General features: G+C 47.7%; 2 protein-coding genes across 6 annotated transcripts in view; one reads left to right on the forward strand and one right to left on the reverse strand.

Moving 5' to 3' along the window:
• LOC144799177 (C-type lectin domain family 18 member A-like) overlaps nt 1-20,579 on the forward strand; it is a 901,971-nt gene that overhangs the window by 351,236 nt on the left and 530,156 nt on the right. For all 4 annotated transcript variants that reach the window (XM_078670425.1, XM_078670423.1, XM_078670422.1 and 1 more), the window contains one exon: nt 1,042-1,114. The gene's annotated coding sequence lies outside the window, so the exon portion shown is untranslated. The remainder of the gene's footprint in view (nt 1-1,041; nt 1,115-20,579) is intronic.
• Nucleotides 1-20,579, reverse strand: part of LOC144799178 (fibulin-7-like) — a 231,877-nt gene that overhangs the window by 126,806 nt on the left and 84,492 nt on the right. The gene's annotated exons all lie outside the window — the stretch shown is intronic.

Below are 20,579 nucleotides of genomic sequence, written 5' to 3' on the forward strand. Positions count from 1 at the left end.
GGACATGTGTGTGCGCACAATCAGTCTACATTTTCATTTCAGGGGTGCCACAGGGTGTCCTTTGGACACCCCTGGCACCCTTGAAATCGCCTCCTTATTTGCGATTAGCAAATTGCTAATCACAAATAAGGAAGCAGTAGAAATCGCAAATAATATTGCGATTTCTACATGAATCCCGTTTTGCGAGTATTTAATAGCGATTCCTTAATAATCGCTATTAAGGACTCACAAAACAGGACAATGATGAATCTGGGGGTAAGTCTATTGTAAATTTCCCAAAACCAAATACCTTGAATAATGTAATTTAAATGTTTATTTTGTTTGTAAAGCGCTGGAACACCTTTCGATAACATCCGCACCACCATATACAACAATATACATGAATAAATGAAGGGACAAGGAGTCAGGAAGGAAGGAAAAGGAAGTGGTGAGCGCAAATAGAAACAAAGGGGAGGGAGAAAAAGACCCTAGAGGGCGAGGGGAAATATAATGTGTATTTGTAAAGCACATGTTCACCCTGAAGGTAGGTCGGCACGGAAATAACAGACATTTATTGTTACCCGCCTCAATTGTACTCATTTTATCGACTTTGGAAAGATGAGAGGCTAATTGGACCCAACAGGATTCAAACAATGGGGTCGAACGGAGAAGCCTGCAGTGGGTGGCGGGTGCATTAGTCCACTGCACCTAGGATGAAAGGTGAGGGGATGAGAGTGGAGGGTGGCATTATAAGGAAAGGGGAGGAAGAGATAAAGGGAAGGTGATGGGGAGGGGAGAGTGGTTGAAGGCATGGGAATAAAGAGGACATCTGGCTAGGAAAAGAGGGAAGCAAAGAAAGATTAGAGGAATGGCTGGGTGGGTGAAGGTAAGGTATGAAAAGGAATTAACAGAGGGAAGGGAATAAAGCGATCGGTAGGTAGAGAAATCACACAGCACAAGCACAAGCACAAATATACAACACACTTCTACTGGGGACTACATTTTTATGTGCCACACAGGAAGCGTACCCTCTGTAACCCAAATTGTTTTCATATCCCACAGGCTCGAGATATCACAGAGCAGCTTCTGTTTGACATCGTCACTGTTGCCCCAGAGAGTTCCTTCCACGTGTAAGGTAAGGAGACTTTCATACGAATGCTCCAGGAAAGGAATTTCGTATTTTGACTTCGTGTACAATGAATATATGAATGTTATATTTTTACATAATGCAGTATGAGTTTTCTCAGTTGTCGACAGGCTGACAACGGCCATAATAGTTTGAAATATGCTGCGGGCTGGACTGCTCCTCAATCTTTAATAATCCCGACCCACCCACACTGTTTCAAGTCATCCTACTGGTACACGTGAATATAAAGAGATGAAGGCACCAGACCACGAGGTCCCAATAGCTCCCCTTCTGGAGCAGTGGAAGACATATATTTAGTTCACAGCTTTACCCAAAATATGAGCTGTAGGATTTTTTTTCAAATAGTTTTTTCCTATCACACTTTAACGGTTCGCTTGAATTCTGAATGCTGCCTCCTTGTAAGGGGCCAAGATCCAGTTTCAAGTAGCAATTAACACTTCAAGCCACCCTGGATTAAATGTTTTCATACCTGCCCTCTTCCAGGTTCTACCCTCATCACCTCTCGTCAGCCACACCCAAAATGAATGGCATGCCCAAATCAACAATCTAAGTGTTCCTCCTAGAACATTAATTTCCTTTCTCCGCATCAGACATTGCAACTTCTCTTCAAAAATCACTACATGTAAACACACCCTTTCTTCACTACTTACCTCTTGACCTCTATCCTCTTAGATCCCTACTTCTCTCCAGTTGGCACCCTGCTACTCTTGCTGATTTTCCCTCTACACTCCCAAAAAAGTAACCCAATGCTCATGTCTGAAAACCCTTTGTGCGCCCATTATAACCCTTTCAGTCCCTAAACCATAAAGCCTCTTGCTCTACCTCCAATGTGCTACCCTGCCTATTCAACCACTCACTCCTGTCTGCTCCGTGCTGCCTCATTCTGTTTAACTGCAGTGGTTCAACCCTTACTTACAAAAAAACTATAGTTGACCCTGCCACCCCTTCTACCGCCTGGTGTCTGCTTCCCTTTTTCTCCAAAATATCTGAACACCTCTTGTTCAAATGGTTATCTCATGTATAACAACCTGCTTAACCCTTTCAGTCTCTTTTTCAAACCCACTCCGCTGAGGTAGCCCTCACTCATGCAGGTGACTTCATCATCTGTGCCTGCCACAACAACCTCTCCGCCATCCTCATACATCTGGATCTGTCTGCTGCCTTTGATACGGTTGACCACCCTATCTTACTCAACACCCTTGGGTCCCCTAGCATTATTGGTTGAATGTTTAATTGATTTCCTTCTACATCTCAGACCGGGAGGTCCATCACATCACCTGCCAACCCATTACCAGACATTGTACCCCAAGGGCGTCTCTTGGGTTCTCTCATTTTCTCGATCTACACTACCTCTCCTGGTGAGATAATCTTCTCGTTTGGATTCTCTTGCTACAATACCCTTGTCCTTCCCAACTTCCTCTCCCTTTTTGCTAACTAGGATATCAGAATGCCTTGGTGCCGTTTGTCAGTGGATGGCCTTATGCTGCATCACGCTGAATTCAGCCAAATCGGAAGGCCTATTCTCTTTTGTCTCCCCTAGAGCTAATTCCATCCCCAATTCACCTTACTACAACACATGCTCACTTTTGCATTTCAGATAAAAGTCTAGGTGTAGTCTTTAACCCCTCCAAGCGGCTGGAATCTTTCATCACACTATAGCCAACCCAGCAAGACATCACATCCTAAATATACGCAGACTCTCTTCTCATATTCCTTCCTAACGGCACCATAACTGCCCTGCCCTTACTGTGATCCTCCCATCTTCTTGGACATACTTACTGGAATGTTTTTCCACTGAACCGCTATCTGTGCCTGCTCAACCCCGAAAAATTATAAGATAAAACAGAAACTATTCCTCTTGAAACTTGAAGGCCATTGGGATAAATTGTAGCATGGGAGTGACCCAAAATGTGCATATGTTGACTTTATATATATGTGTATAAATTATATTTTCCCTCTATGCTGAAATGGTGTAGATAGGTTTGGCTGTATGGTACTATGATGTCTGTTTGCCTTTGCTATTGCTTTTCAGACAATGTACCCTCGCAAGTTATAATCTTATTGGGTTGTGTTACTGTAATTAATCCATCTATTGTCTTTAAGTGCAGCAACGGAAACTTAGTTTTGTAAGCAATATTCCTGATCAGCATTTTACTTGATTCTCAAATTAAGTGGAATAAATTAAATACATATTGTCTACCACGGTTGAAGCCTGGTTAGTGCCTGGTTAGTACAAGTGACCGGTGGCAGGCCCTCTCCCCTTAGAAGTGGCTAACAAAGCTTGCCCACGCCTCAGGCCATGAAGCATGTTGGGAGACATGACCAGGATTAGTAAAAGTAATATGAGGTGGGTTATGGAGGAGGAGGCACTATTCCCCCTAGAGATTGTAAGGAGTGGCTCCATTAATTAATGTTTTATGCTCCGAGCTTCCAGGTTGGCCCATGCCAGGTGTGTGTTGCTCACCCAGTCTTTGTTCTTTTTCCATTATGGATGCAGGACTACAAATACAAGACTGCTCATTGAAAACCAGGAAGGCTTGGAGTACCTGGGAGGTCTCTGCTCAGTATTTTTAGAGCTAAAGTGTACATGACCTTCATATATAATATGTAACAAAGACCCCTCCTTATAGATGAACTATGAACTAGAGGTGTTGCTTAACACTAGATGTTTTATCTTTACTTTTAAAATGGTATAATGACGTTACTGCTCTGCCAGAATTTGCTATCTGTGCAAAACTCTAAGGGCCAGAAGTATTAAGCTAAATTGCGATCGCAAATGCTGAAATTCGCAGAATTTCAGCATTTGCGATCGCAATTTAGCTGTGTGCAATGTAGGCGAGCAAAAACCTACTTGCAAAATAAGGAATCGCAAAATTTGCGACTCCCTATTTTGTGCATGCATTTAGGGATTCGCAATTTGCGATTCCCTAAATGCTATTCTAGTAGGTATCGCAAATTGCGATATTGCTGTAAGGATTTGCAAACTACCACCAACTTCAAGTTGGTGGTAATTTACGAATTGCCCGAAAAAAGCACTTTTTTTATCCAGTATTGGGTATCTTTCATAGATTCACATGCCTGAATCATTCCCCATCGCCGAGGCGGGAGTCCCACGGTAATAACATATACCAAAGGAGGGCCTTAGTAGAAAAAACTGTAGTAGGCTGACAAGACACTAGGCCCAAAAAGGCCCAGAGCTTAGTAGCCTATTTACCTCATTGTTTGAAAAAAACTGAAAATTAGTTCCAACCAATCAGCTGCTAGCACCCTCTAGAACCTTCTCATCAGAGGCTGTTCTCCTAAGATTTTCACCGCACGTCGTGTGGAACGGTGTCTCCCTGAGTGCCTACTCAGTTTCTACTATTTCTCTTCAGGATGTCTGAAAAGAAAGCTCTCTTTAAAGCTTGCAGGAGCTTGCAGGACCTGTGATAAGAAAAGGGTCCATGTAGATGATCAGCATAAGGACTGCATCTGCTGCCTACATCCTACATCCTAACCATATTGTTAAGGATTGTAGGATTTGTAGAACCTTCCCTGCCAAAACCATCAGAGACAGGGAGGCAAGGGTTCTTGTATGGCTCAAATCAACAGATGAAGAGGACAGAGCCTCTACATCCAGCAAAAGAGCCAGATCCAGAGACAGCTCTTCTCCCGAGGGGAGGAAACACCACAATTCCTCTCATAGAGCTGCAGACCAGTCAAGGAGGTCGTCTTCTCCTCCTTCTGGATCAGCTTTATCTCCGTCTTCTGAGTCTTCCAAACCTTCAGCTACAAAAACAGTGAGTAAAGACCAGGTCAAGACTCTTTCTCTGGTGTCTGCTCACACAGTTTCTGTCATCTCTTCTACTTCAACTTCTTCATCTACGGTCGTTACAAGGGCTATTACTTCTCCTATTGTGTCTTCGAAAGTCTCGGCTTCAATGAAATCTTCTGTGGATAAGGAATCCTCTGCTAACTCTAAGTCGCCGTCGACGACAGAGTTGACGTCAATTTAATCAACGACGGTTCCTTCATCTTCGAAATCATCGTTGACGAAAACCCTGTCGATGTCGAAGACATCTTCGACGAAGAGCCCGTCGACGTCGATGACATCGTCGACGAAGAGCCCATCGACGGGAGCCCCATCAGCGAAGAGCCCGTCGACGACAGCCCCATCGATGACGAGCCCGTCGACGGCAGACCCGTCGATAAAGAGTGCATCGACGGCAGCACCGTCGACGACGATTCTGTGGACGTCGAGTCCGTCAACGAAGATTCCATTGACAACATCATCGTCAACGGCCCAGTTGTCTGTAATGCCTTTGGTCAAGATGCCCCTGTCGACGACGAAGAACCCATTAATGACCAGAAGTCCACCTACAAGAGGTTGGTCAGCAATTCCACAAGTATCTCAGGCGTCGCCTGTTACGTTCACCCACTTTCAACTGAAAACGTAGCATAGGCAAGACTATACCAATATATCTCCATTGTTGCCATCACATATTTTGGAGACATATGTGGAGGAGGAGGAATCTAATGAAGATGACTGGGAGGATGAAGGTCCCTTTGGGGTTGCACGCCACCCATCAGAGTTACAAATAAAGTGCCAAGAGGAGGATGAAGAGGAAGACTACCAAGACCATTTTTATCAAGAGGACTTGTCTACACCTTACCATAGACAGTCACATAAGGTTCCACGTTCGGAAGAAATGAGTCATCTTCCCCCTTCTCTAATCCAATATCTGCAGGCCATGTTGGCTGATTATCGGCAGAGGTTTCCACCCGCACCGACTACTCCAATTTTACCACCCATACCGGCGGCTGCACCTACACCACCACCGATAGAAGATCCTATTTCACCAAGACACCCTTCAGAAGCTATACCACAAGGGGGTCAGGATACTTCATCCTCTAAACGATGAAGAAAGAGAGGAAGGCGAATTACCCAATGATAATGTGGCTGGGGATCCTTGGGATGAATAATTCCCATGCCCTCGCCTCCTATGCCTCAACCTTCCGATTCTCCACCTGAGGATATTGACGGCTTTCATAACATCATGCAATGGGCTGCAACACGGTTCGAGCTGCCAGTCACTATCGAACAATCTGAGTGTTTTCTACTTGACTTCAAAGAAGGTTATAGGAAAATCACCAAAGCAATACCAATCATAGACTTCATTTGGATGGAAGGCCTTAAGGAAATGAAGACACCTGCCTCCATACCTGCGGTACTTCCTCGAATTTAGAAAAAATATCGAGCACCGCCAGAAACTCCATCTTGCCTTGTGGGACACTCTCGTCCGGATTCTGTAATTTCACAGGCTGCGCAGCAGAGGTCAAAGAATCCGGCCACCCCAATCTCGACTCCACCCAATAAAAAGGGTAGACGAATGGATCTGATAGGCAAGAAATTTGCCACCAATGCTGTATCATCCATCAAAATAATTTACAACAAGGGGTGGTGATGGACAGAGTCTCTGAATTAAGCAGAGTACTCTCACCCAGTCAAGAGATCAGGGCTAGATCCAACACCGTTTTTTAGCTCATTGCACCATCCCAGTTTCAGAACCTGGCTGTATGCAAATTAGTCTGTCCCTGGCCCAGTGCATCATGGGAACAGGGCAGACCAGACTACAAAAGCCAATTCTTACACTGGGAAGGAAACAAGCTTCCGGGGACCGGTTTCTGCCATTTCAGGCGTCTTCGGCCCGGCTTGCTTGAATCCTGATGGTGCAATGAGCAAGGGACTCACATCTGAGTATACCCTTCCACGCTTAGGGTGGACAAAATAATTTACAACAAGGGGTGGTGATGGACAGAGTCTCTGAATTAAGCAGAGTACTCTCACCCAGTCAAGAGATCAGGGCTAGATCCAACACCGTTTTTTAGCTCATTGCACCATCCCAGTTTCAGAACCTGGCTGTATGCAAATTAGTCTGTCCCTGGCCCAGTGCATCATGGGAACAGGGCAGACCAGACTACAAAAGCCAATTCTTACACTGGGAAGGAAACAAGCTTCCGGGGACCGGTTTCTGCCATTTCAGGCGTCTTCGGCCCGGCTTGCTTGAATCCTGATGGTGCAATGAGCAAGGGACTCACATCTGAGTATACCCTTCCACGCTTAGGGTGGACAAAATAATTTACAACAAGGGGTGGTGATGGACAGAGTCTCTGAATCATCCATCAAGGCAGCAAACTCTCTGGCGATTTTAGCACGTTACGACCTCCAGATGTGGTCAGATTTGTCTGAGTTCTTAGACCTTATACCGGAAGATCATCAGAAGAAAGCACGGAAGATAGTGCTGGAAGGGGAACGGACGGCATCAGAAATTATTGACTGCGCCCTAGACATTGCGAAAAGTAATTTTCGGCAGCTAGCGGGGGCCGCTGTTCTCAGATGACAGGGATGGCTCAAAGCAACCTCTTTTAGTCCAGAGGTACAGACGAAAATACTGGACATGGCTTATGATGGCGACTCACTATTTGGTAAACATATAGATGATGCCTTGCTGACTATCAAGACCGACACGGACACTGCTAAATCGCTGGGTACCCTCCAGTATAAAAGAGGATCTTTCCGGGGATCAAGAGGTCGTGGTCTTTCCTCTGGAGGAAATTATCACAATCAACAAAACAGGCAATACCAATCTCAATATAAACAGCCATATTACCAGTCCACTTACAGACAATCATCTTCGAGCAATTTCTCTCGTCAGGGCGGACGACGACGGTCGAACAATCAGGGCCGTGACTCAAATAGAAAACAATGAGCTCTGCCGGACGCCAGTCAAACCTTCTCCCCTCCCTGTGGGTGCAAAGATCTCTGCCTTTTTCCAACAATGGCAGCAGATCACATCAGATCAGTGGGTCCTCGACCTTGTTCAAGGAGGTCACACTCTGGAATTCCTAAAGAAGCCACCTATGACCCCACCCAAGGGTCCCCCTTTCCCTCGTCTTCACTTACTGTTCAGAGAAGCTTTAAACATGTTCCGCAAGAAAGCGATAGAAAAAGTTCCAGTCTCGCAAAAAGGGAAAGGGTTCTACTCTCGTTTCTTTCTCATAAGGAAAAAAATCAGGGGATTGGCGCCCGATTCTTGACTTGCGCAAGCTCAACAAATTTCTGAAGAAGCAAAGTTTTCGAATGGTGACACTTGTCGATGTCTTGAGCTGTCTCAATGAAGGGCATTGCAAATACCTAAGATTCACAGTGGCTGGCGTCCCCTTTCAATTCAAGGTGCTCCCGTTCGGACTAAAATCAGCACCAAGAATCTTCACAAAATGCCTAGCTCCAGTCTCTGCCACTCCGAGGTCTCAAGGTATTCAGGTCTTCCCATACCTCGACGACTGGTTACTCAAGGGACCATCAAGGCAGGCTACAAGAAAGGCTGTCAAAAGTTGCCTTTATCTATTTTCAAATTTGAGACTCACTCTCAATTCAAACAAGTCACAGTTATAACCCCTCCAGGTTCTAACATTTCTGGGAGCGACGTTAGACACCAAACAGTGCAAGGCATTCTTGTCAGAAGGTCGCCAAAACAGTTGAAAAGTCTGGCAAAGTTAATTTCAAGAAGAATGTCAGTTTCTGTCCGAACATTCGCTTCTCTTCTGGGGATGTGCTTTTCGCCGATCAACCTAGTCCCGCTAGCAAGGCTCAGGATGAGACCTCTGCAAGAAGAACTACACCGGCAATGACAACAGGCCGTAGGGTCATTCGACGATTGCATCAAGGTGACATCACGAATGATACATGCTCTTCACTGGTGGTCAATAAAAAGCAATCTGTCTCCGGGTCTCACGTTCCTGACTACCTCCCCAGAGTTTGTCCTAACCACGGATGCATCCATGGAAGGTTGGGGAGGACATCTCCAAGACCTTCAAATTCAAGGACGATGGTCTCAACAGTATCAACAGAAGCACATCAACAGCCTCGAGCTACAGGCTCGAGACTACAGGCATTTCTTTTTCTACAGGCATTTCTTCAGAGGATCGCAAACTCTTCAGTGCTGGTGTGTACGGACAATACCACCAGCATGTATTATATAAACAAACAGGGGGAACGAGGTCTCTCTCCCTATCACAGGAAGCTCAGGAGATGTGGGAGTGGGTTATAGAACATGGCATAACCCTCAGAGCAGAGCATGTCATGGGAATTCAGAACTCTTTGGCCGACAACCTCAGCAGATCTCTCACAGGATGTCACAAGTGGGAATTGGAGTAAAAACAGGTGGAGAAGGTTTTTCGGATGTGGGGCACACCAACTCTAGATCTGTTTGCAACAAAACAGAACAGCAAATGCCTTTATTACGCCAGCAGATTTCCTCAACGGGGGTCAAGAGGGAATGCCCTGTCCATGCGATGGTCAGGGATTTTTGCGTACGCTTTTCCCCCGATACCATTGATACTGAGAGTGCTGCAAAAGATGAATAGAGAACATTGCAGTCTAATTCTAATTGCTTCTCGCTGGCCGAGGCAGTATTGGTTCCAGGAGTTACTCCTGTTATCACAAAAGCACCCTGTTCGTCTAAAACCAACACTCAAGATGCTGACGAGAGAGAGAGGTCAGATTCTACACGTGGATCCGCAATCGCTTCACTTGCACGCCTGGCTCCTGACTTCCTAGAATTTAAGGATCTCAAAATATCTTCAGGACTGTCAAGAAATTCTATCTAAAGCCCGTGCCCAAAGAACTATCAAATATTTAACGAAAAAGAGTGCCAATACTGTTTTCCTATTTCTACTTGACTTAGCTCAAAACATACGATTTAAACACTATGCTTTGTTATCACATTTTTCATTGAATAAATCTTTTTATTATTTTGCAAAAAAAAATTCTTCATAAATTTGCTTATCATTTCACCAATTTCCACATTTCAAAAGACCATCTGTACACAACATAAACATTTTTACATAAAATTGTCTTGACACATTACCCTATGTACATTTTCAATCATTCATTCCAAACTCCTATCATTCAAGCATTCCCTCTCATGCATCCACAGACATCACACATTGATATTTTTACACTGGAATAACAATATTCTCAGAATGCCATAGATTACTCTTTTTGGAAACACTTTTTTTGATCAATTGTGTCTTGGTTATTTGATCTTATGGCTCTAATTACAGTCAAAGAACTATCAAGACATATCGTTTGAAATGGAAGCGCTTTTGTCACTGGTGTGAAACAAATAATGTTCCTCCGCTCCAGGCTCCACCAGAGGATATTCTTCCGTACTTATTATCTCTAGCCAAAGCAGGTCTGGTATTCTCATCTATCAAAGTCCATCTCGCTGCAATTTTCAGATTCAGAAAAAGTTCTAACAGACCATCACTCTGTTATTCATCTCTTATCAAGCAATGTTTTAAAAGGACTTTTTCGAGCTTTTCCTCCAATTCGGCCTCCACCTCCAGAATGGGATCTCAATACAGTTTTATCTCAACTGATGAGGAGACCTACACAAGGCTGAACTCAAATTTTTTACCTGGACGGTGGCACTTTTATTAGCTCTGACTTCATCCCGGAGGGTTGGTGAAATCCAGGCTTTCACGATTTCGGAACCCTTTCTACATTTCACTAAGGATTTCGTCACGCTACGAACAAATCCAAAGTTAATTCCTAAAGTACCATCTCAGTTCCATCTAAACCACGGATACTCATGGTACGGCCCGCGGGCCGCCAGCGGCCCGGCAAGCCTTCCCTGGCGGCCCACAGACCTTGCAGACATCGTACCCGTGTTTTTGAAAAAAATGTTTAGAGTGTCTGTAAACACTGAGGGTTTCAGCAGCGCAAGTCTGAGAGACTCTGCTGCTGGGCCGGGCCGATTCCAGTGTTAGAGCGGAGCTGCAGGGGCCTAAGAAGAGGTGAAATGCAACACAGCCCCATTAACATGCTAATGGTGTTTTAAAGACCTGTGAAGTGCTCGGGTGCGGCTGTGTGTGTGTGTGCCCGGAAGCTGTCTCAGCCCGGGCACACACATGCAGGTCGGCCGAAAACGGACTGGGCGGAGCTGCTGCAATTGCGGATGGTAATGCCCGACAGGCACTCAGGGTCTTGCGGAGCTGGGAGGAGGGGTCCTTCGTTAGAAGATCGCCCCAAGAAGTCTGGGGGCTGTACGATGCAGATTGAGACCCCCTGCTGGCTGGTGAGGTGGCCCAGTCCTCTGTGCTGCTCCGTGATGCTGTCTAAGAAGCGAGGGTCGGGGGAGAATATGGAGCTCTACGGGTGCCCCCCCACCAAGACCAGTGAGCGCGGAGGATAGTGCAGGGAGCAGGGTGGTTCCCGAAGCAATTCCTGGCCAGAGAGCTCAGCTCGCGGCTGCACTCCGGGGATCTGGACATCACAGTGGGATCTGTGAGAGCGCAGCGGGATCCCTCCTCGTCGTGCAACAGAAGAAGGCATAAAATATGGGGGATGTCCCAGCCCGACACGAGTGCTCCCTGCATCTGAGTGGCGTGTCCTCCTGTAAAGCACCATTGACCGCATACAGTGTGCCAAGCTTAGCTGTACAAAAGACCACAGGAGCCGCTCAAACATTACCGTGAGCTAGGAAATAACGCTGCCTTGCACGCAAAAGGCCAAGGGGCCCTGGAGAGACACATCGCAACCTTGCCAATCCTCGTCCAGCTGCACATCGTCAAGATAGCAATAGCCTGAGAATAGGCGGCCTGGGGGCATAAAGGCAGTGATTTATCGTTGCTCGTACCTGTGAAGCATGGGAAGGGGCCACACCAGCAACCTGAGGAGTGAGGGGGTTGCTACCTACCCCCACTAGACCAACAAGCTAACAGGCGGGACCAGGGTGCGCAGTGGACACAAGCCCATTCAGCTGAGACCCAGAGCCCTGCAAACCCCCGCCTGGTGCTCAGTGACATCACAACCCTTGGAACCAACATAGAGCACAGGAGGATGACAAGGAAGGCGTTTTGAGGCAGCGTGTCCCAGACGGAGGGACTGGGAGACAGAGGGAGGGAGGGAGACAGAGGGAGGGAGACAGAGTGAGGGAGGGTGACAGAGGTAGGGAGACCGGGGGAGGGAGACATAGGGACGGAGATTGAGGGAGGGAGACAGAGAAAGGGAGAGGGACGGAGTCAGAGGGTGACAGACAGAGAGTGACAGAGGGAGGTTGATAGAGGGAGGTTGACAGAGGGAGCGTGACAGAGGGAGGGAGACACAGGCACGGAGATGGAGAGAGGGAGACAGAGGGAGACGGAGGGAGGGAAACAGAGGGACGGAGATAGAGGGAGACAGAAGGAGACAGACAGAGGGAGGGCGAAAGACAATGGGAGGGCGACAGACAGAGGGAGGGCGACAGACAGACAGATGGAGGGAAGGAGACAGACAGAGGGAGAGAGACAGACAGAGGGAGGAGAGATACAGAGAGAGGGAGACAGAGGGAGGGAGACAGAGCAGTGGCGTCACTAGGGTTGGTGTCACCCAGTGCGGGTAACTCATGGTGTCACCCCCTCACAACTTACCCCATGTCACTTCCTTTCTCTGCACACCCGTCTTCCCATATTACCCGCACCCCATTCCCAGTTCCCATGGCCAGACTCTTTCTCAGCAGTCCCTGTGTGCCCCTCCTCTTACCTCCAGCCCCCACCCCCTCCAGCAGTCCCAGTTTGTCCTCTGCACTCACAGATTCTCCTCTGTTTCAGCCCACAAATCCCCTTTCAGCAGTCCCAATATCACCTTCTGCCCACCCCCTTCTCAGCAGTCTTGTTTCCCCCCTCTATGCTCCCCAACACTCTCTGCAGTGCAATATGAAGCAAGCCCCCCCTGTGCCCACCACACCCCGTCGGCACTCTGTGGTCTGTATGTGCGCCCACCGGCTCCACAGAACTCCCCCTCTGAATAAACCTAAATTAAAAGAAATCCCACCTTGGGAGTAAAATTAACCCCAAAATAAAGGTACATTTCGATTCCGGAGTCGCTGTACTTCGGCCCCTGCAAACTTGTTACACCGATTGTAAACGTTAATAATCAAATATCATTTGTAGAAGCGCTTAGATTGTCACACCATTAAGCGAAGCGCTACCATAAGAAAACACAATAAAGCAATGTGTCCCTTTTAAATGTTGTCCTGCGGCTGGGGTACCCTATTGGAGTACTCGCCACACAGATAGCACGGTGGGTTGTGCGCTTGCTGCACAGATCAACTGTCTGCCCCCCATGGCACCGACAGAGCCGGCCACCCTCCCAGTGCTTGAATAACTAACAACATTCAGTTGCGTATTAACAACGCACACTGGTGAATCACGCGCGGGCAATTGTGCATGTGGTGTCACTGCATAAAATACCCCCATTTTTTATTATGAAACCGATCAGACTTGAGTTATTTTGGGGGTACATTTTGCTGCAAAGTAAGACTAGATCAATGGTGTGGTGTGTGGGGTGGGGAGGGGCGTGCAGTTAAAACCAAATTAAAGGGAACATGTACTTGGCACAGTTCTCCTCAGCAAGCTGTAAAGTAGGGGGGGCGCACATTTAATTTACATATATTTAGAATGGCACACATTACTTCGGACAATGCACAATCCTATGGGACACCAGTGTGCACAGGCAGAATGATCCCTGTTTTTTTTTAAAATCCGTTCAAGGTTTGGGGCCCCAATTGTCACCTGATTACCCAGTTTCCTCTCAGGGGTCCTGGTAAAAGACCTAAACATGAAGACCCTCAAGCACGGTGGGGGGCGAGGGCCAATCGGGGGGGGGGGGGGCAGTAAGTTGAGGTATAAAGGGGGCGAGACACTAAACACACATATTAATGCATGTGGAAGCTGCAGGGGGTAGGTGGTCGGTCCACTGCATGGTCAGTATGTCTGATCACCATCCCAAGTGGATCAATTGCCTCTTGGGTGCAAGGAGTGACGGAGGAAAATGGCGCGTGCCCCCGGGGACCCAGTTGTTTTGTTGTTGCAATACTGGGGGTGTTTCTGTATTTTACATTACCAGGCTCATCTCTGTAGTCTGTACGCAGCGCGTTTGAAAGCAGCGACCGCGTGCCTGAGCTGACCGGCGTCTGGAACTAAGGGGTTTAAACCCAAGGTGATATGTTTCTTTACTGGCCCAACTCACGTGGCGTCACTGCCAATCTATAAAGGACACACCACAAATAGACATATGTATTTTAAGTGCAAGGTGCTAGGATAGCCTATTACGATGGTACTCCTTTTAACAATACCCGCAAAGGATATGCTGAGGCTGCCACCGTTGAAATAACACACACTACTCTGCGGAGGTTGCACGCCAATCGCCGCAGCATTAGCCCAACCCGCAGAGATATCTTACAAATCAACCACGCACCGGAAGAATGCCTCACATTTTATTAATAAAACGGCTCCTGGAGGAAAAGGATAGCCTGCAATCAGCGACTGAAAGGAAATATTATTTATATCCCGCAGACAATACAATACATTTTAGAGCATTATAGGGAGTGCAAAATGTGTGCACTGTATCACAAAGGTTTATTTTATGGTTAAATGACTCTTTCAATGTTCTGGCATCTCTCGCCCAGATTATATTGGGGAAAACACTTTACTGTCACTCGTGAAATCCATGTAGGCCATCACCAATCCCTGTGCACCTAACCCAGGTCCACAAAGAATATTTTACAGAGAGTCTACGAGGAGACACTAAAGCCCTAGCGCCCAGAGGCGTTTAAGCCAGCAGTAGCAGCTGTGTGGCAGAAGAGTGTCTTCTTGTAGTTGTACCTTCTTTTGCCTGGGGGGAAGGGGAGGGTCCTGGTCAAATGATGCATGCATGATACATGCTAAGCGGGGCATGTGTATATATCGCGTACTCTCCACGGCGCCGAGGCGCTTTGCGAGAGGTTGCATGCACTGTTATCTGAGGAAGGGCTTCTCATGCACGAGTGAGCCCAGGTGCACTTTCACACCTGTGCATTGCTTGCTTTGGTACAGTGACGGGCGGCTTTGGCTGCACACAGCCCGGGCCTCTGCACCTGAGAAGGAGTCGCGCTCCGCCCTGCCCCCAACCCCACCCCAACCCAACCCGCTTCCTTACCTGCTGCTGGTGGTGGTGATGAGATGATGATGGACCGCCTGGACGAAGAAACAGCAGTGTCAGTACTTAAATTTTAACTAGCATGTGTAGTGGTGGGAGAGGGCAGTGCGGGCAGATGAAAATGGCGGGGTCTGGGAGCGGCACGTCACGTGAGTGACGTTTCCAACGTCACCGACGTCCGGACGCCAATGTCGACTCGTATTATATCTAAAATTTAATTGGACAATAATCATAGCAGAGACATAGAATCGACGGTGTCACACCCCTGCTGGTGTCACCCGATGCGGTCCGCATCCCCCGCACCCCCTAGTGACGCCACTGAGACAGAGGGAGGGAGACAGAGGGAGGGAGACAGAGGGAGGGTGACAGAGGGAGGGTGACGGAGGGAGACAGAGGGAGGGAGACCGAGAGAGAGGGAGGGAGACAGAGAGAGAGAGGGTGGGAGACAGAGAGAGAGAGAGCGAGAGAGAGAGAGATCGAGAGAGAAAGAAAGAAAGCGAGAGAGAGAAAGAAAGAGAGATGTGTGTATGCCGGGTCTGGTAACTCAGTGGACGAAGGCGTCCGCTGCAGGAACCTGTGTTCAACCTCATGGTCACAGTTTTTTTTGTTGCTCTAGCCCCGCCCCCTTCCCCACTGACCCCGCCCTCACTGGTGCGGCCCTTGGACACAAACCACACTGTATATTTGGCCCCCGAGAAAAAGTTTGTGAGTACCCATGATCTAAACCAACCTGTAAAGCTAAAAACCTTCTTCCCGGATCCAGTTACACCGGCGGAAAAGGCTTTACACACTCTTGACATAAAACGTTGCTTGAAATTCTACCTTCAAAAGACTAAGGATATTAGACTATCCAACCAATTACTGGTTGCTTATGGCCAAGCCACATTGGGACAGGCCGTGACGAAGGCAACAGTAGCCAGATGGCTATCTTCTACCATACAATTTTGTCATGATAAAGCCAACAAGCCTTTGTACAGAAAGGTCAAAGCACATTCTACCAGAACTATGTCGGCTTCTACAGCCTTATTTGCTGGAGTCACATTAGAGAACATCTGTCGTGCTGCGACATGAAAGAATGTCCACACGTTCACAAAGCACTACTGCTTACAGTCTGTGTCGCAGGACGATGCAGCAGTGGGACAAGCTGTTCTTCAGCATCTCCTTCATTAAGGTTAGAATTTATAAATGTCTCTCATATTGCATTTATGTTGTGTGACAATGAACATATTCTCTATGATGTTTCTGGTTGTCAAATGTTGTTTATTAACATACAGTATGTAAATTGCTATAACTATTTATTTCAAAAGGTTTTTGCATGTATATGTATTTTTATATTCTAGTGCTCTACAACCTTCTGGATGCATGGGGGATATTTAGAATTACGCTCTGTCTCCCACCTTCCACAAACGACAATATTGGACTTACTGCTTGCTATTCTGATTCAGGCATGTGAATCTATGAAAGATACCCCAATACTGGATAAGAAAACAAGTTAATTACCTGTAACTACAGTTATCCAGTATTAGGGGTGTCTTTCATAGATTCACATGCTTGAATATTCCCCGTCGTCGAAGTGGGAGTCCCACGGTATATAAAAAAATAGCAATAATGCTAATATAACATAAATGATAATATCATATAATAATAATAGAGATAATACACTGTAAAAACCTCTACAATGGTAACTTCCATAGGAAGACAGTATAAGAGAAAAAACTCATTTGTAACATATCAGTGTCATTATGTTGGTCCAAACTGCAGCCAATCAGGCTCACGCACCCTCTAGAACCTTCTCCTCAGAAGCTCAAGCCCTCAGATTTTCTACCGCACGTCGTGTGAAGGGAGTCTCCCTGAGCTCTGCTCAGTTTTCTTCAAAGTTTGTCTCTTCAAATTATTTTTCCAAGAATGTCAAGTAAGAAGTCCTTGTTTAGAGCTTGCTCTTCATGTGGGAAACTGCGTTTGTTTGAGAAGGACCCCCACCAAAAGTGTATTTACTGCCTGTACCCTGACCACAAGGTGGATGAATGTAAAATCTGTAGAGCTCTTCCTTCTAAGACTCTCAGAGACAGGGAAGGTCGCCTTCTTATATGGTTGAAGCGCCTCCAAGATAAAGAAGATGTTCTGTCAGACGCAGTAAGTCTTCAGTCAGGCTGTTCCACTGTTCCTTCCAAGCGTGGGAGTGTTCAAAACTTGCCTTCTCCTTTTCTTCAGAAAAAGAAAAAGCTGGCTTTGCCTGTGGCACAATCTTCAAATTCTATGCCTTCTGTGTCAACGCCCACGAGACCTGGCTCTCAGGCGTCTTGTCCAGGCTCTATCAGTATTCTGACAGTCCTGACTCCCAGGTCGTCGACGGGCTCGTCGACGACCGTTCCGTCCACAAGATTGGCTTTGCTGTCTTCGTCGACGACCTCTGTGACGACGACGTCTGCTTCCTCGTCGTCGACGACGGTGATGTCGACATCCTCGACGTCGACGAGAACTCCTACGATCCCGTCGACGATCCCTATTGTCTCGTCGGCGACGAAGTTGCCGTCGACGAAGAAAACCTCTTCGACGTCGAAGAATTCCTCGTCGACGAAGGTCCCGTCGACGTCAGCCTCTCCGTCGACCACCTCGTCGACGTCGGCATCGTCGACGAAGAAGGCAACGATGGTTCCGACGACGAGAGCCCCGTCGACGTCGAGTGCTCCGTCGACCAGCTCCATGACGACGGCGTCGTCGTCGAAGAAGGCGACGCCGGTTCCGTCGACGAAGGTACCGTCGACGAAGGTACCGTCGACGACGATACCGTCGACGAAAGTATCGTCGACGAAGATACCGTCGACGAAGACACCGTCTCCTCAGATTCCAGCAAAGACGGCTCCGTCGACGCACGTTCCGTCGACGACGATACCGTCGACGACGAATCCCTCAGTGGGCCCTACCTCGTCGACGATGGCGATTTCTTCAGCGGCATGTTCAGGATCCTCGTCAGGATCGGGTTCTTTTGCCACCATGCCTCTGGTACCACTGCCTTCCTTGACCTCTGGCAGGGATTCTTCTATGCAGCTGCCGCCTCCTGATCTCCAATTACCCTCGCCTTTGATGGCAACTGATCACGAGACTGGATCTATGGGGGAAGATGATGACGATGAAGCTCACAGTCCATCAGAATTGATTATAAAATGTCAAGACTCCAGTTCTGACCAGGAGGACGTGGAGGAAGTGGTCCAACCGGATGACCAATTTGTCCAGTTGCCTATGGCATCTTTTCCAGTTTCTTTGTTTTCAAACCTCCAGCATATGCTGGATGACTACAACAGAAGGTTTCCGCCTACCCCTCAGGGTACTCCAAGCCACGCTCCTGCGGAGGACTCCGGCCCTGCCACCCATCCACAGTCTTTGGAGCAGCCTCTTTTGACAGAGCTTCCCCGCCCTCACCCCCCTCTTCTTCCGCAACCTGGTGCGCACGGGGTGGATGAGTCGGACAGTGAAGAAGGGGAATTACACCAGGATACTGACGATGATCAGGATCCAGATATGGCGGATTACGACGACTATCGGATACAGACACCTTCTCCGCAACAGCCAGAGGCGGGTGATGCGCCTACCATTGATACAGCAAGCTTCCATGTGCTGATGAATAAAGCGGCGGACCGCTTTAAATTGCCGAGAGAACAACGGCAAGAAGATTGCTTTCTCTACGATTTCAAAAACAAACCATGCAAACAAATTCACACCATACCAATCATAGAATTTGTATGGAAAGAAGGGATAAGAATTATGCATTCTCCTAACTCCTTGCCGGCACAAGTCCCTCGCCTGGAAAAGAAATACAAGGCTCCTGCGGGTTCACCTGCTTGTTTGCTGTCGCATCCCAAACCGGACTCGGTTGTCACACAGGCGGCACAGCGACGATCACGTAATCCGGCGACTCCTCTCACTACTCCACCTGATAGAGAGGGTCGACGTTTGGACGCCATTGGGAAGAAATTTTCCACCATGTCCTCTACATCGGTACGCGCTGCAAATGCGTTGGCCATTCTAGGTCGCTTCGACAGGCAAATGTGGTCGGACATTTCCGCATTCGTTTCTCTAATTCCAGAAGCGTCCAGAGCGGAAGCCCAGCAAGTTCTCCAGGATGGCATGAGGGCGTCAGAGGAACTGATTGACTGCGCGATTGATGTGGCGAGTACGGGATTTCGCATCCTCGCCAGTGCTGCGGCTCTCCGCCGCCAGGGCTGGCTTAAATCCACTTCTTTCCGGCAAGAAGTCCAGTCGAAGATACTCGACATGCCCTATGACGGTGAATCTCTTTTTGGCGCTCACATTGACGAGGCGCTTGAGTCAATTAAAAAGGACACCGATACAGCAAAATCGCTAGTCTCCTTACAATTTAAGAAGCAGCCCTTTCGTGGCGCCCGTGGAAGAGGTTCGTCTTCCACGAATTTTTGAGGAGGACACACTCAGTACCGCCAATTCAACCAAGGCAATCAACGTTACTCCTCTCAGCAGTCTACTCGCCAAAATCAGTCACGACCCTATAAAGGAAAACCTACTTATAGGGGTGCCAACAACAAACGCCAGTGACTCTCATGTCACACAAGGAGTTGGAGGGAGAATCTCGCGGTTTTATTCCCAATGGTCTCTGATAACATCGGACCAATGGGTATTGGACATTGTTCGCAAGGGTCATGCCTTGGAGTTCACAGAGATTCCTCCTCATTCTCCGCCATCAGGCCCGCCACCTCCCCATTTTCTAGAATTGCAACATCAAGTTCGTCTTCTCATACTAAAAGGTGCAGTCGAAGTGGTTCCTATATCACAACAAGGGACAGGTTTCTACTCACGTTTTTTCCTCATTGCCAAGAAGACGGGAGAGTGGCGGCCTATACTGGATTTGAGAGCGCTCAATTTCTTTCTGAAACAGCAGTCTTTCCGCATGCTCACATTGTCAGAAGTCTTGCGGCTTCTCTGCAGCGGAGATTTTCTGTCCACAATAGATCTGCAAGACGCCTATTTTCATGTGCCGATTCTGCAACAACATCGCCAATTTCTGAGGTTCAAGGTGGGCGCTGTCCATTACCAATTCAAGGTGCTGCCTTTCGGCCTGCGTTCGGCACCTCGTGTTTTCACGAAGGTCCTGGCCCCAGTCATGGCTTATCTACGTCTTCAAGGAGTGCAGATTTTTCCTTATCTGGACGATTGCCTTCTGAAATCTCCGTCTCCTCTTCAGCTGGCTCACGACACAAGTCTCTGCCTGCGGACTTTCGAGTCGCTGGGGTTGACCATCAACGTGGACAAGTCACACTTAACACCATCACAACGAAGGAACTTCCTGGGTGCCATTCTCGACACGGAATTATCAAAAGCCTTCGTTTCCCAAGAACGACAGGTGAAAATAGTACGTCTGGTCACCCTCATCCGTTCAAAACAGTCAGTTTCTGTGCGCATGTTGAAGTCCTTTCTGGG

Source organism: Lissotriton helveticus, chromosome 12 (genome assembly GCF_964261635.1).
Source record: "Lissotriton helveticus chromosome 12, aLisHel1.1, whole genome shotgun sequence".
Lineage (NCBI taxonomy): Eukaryota > Metazoa > Chordata > Amphibia > Caudata > Salamandridae > Lissotriton > Lissotriton helveticus.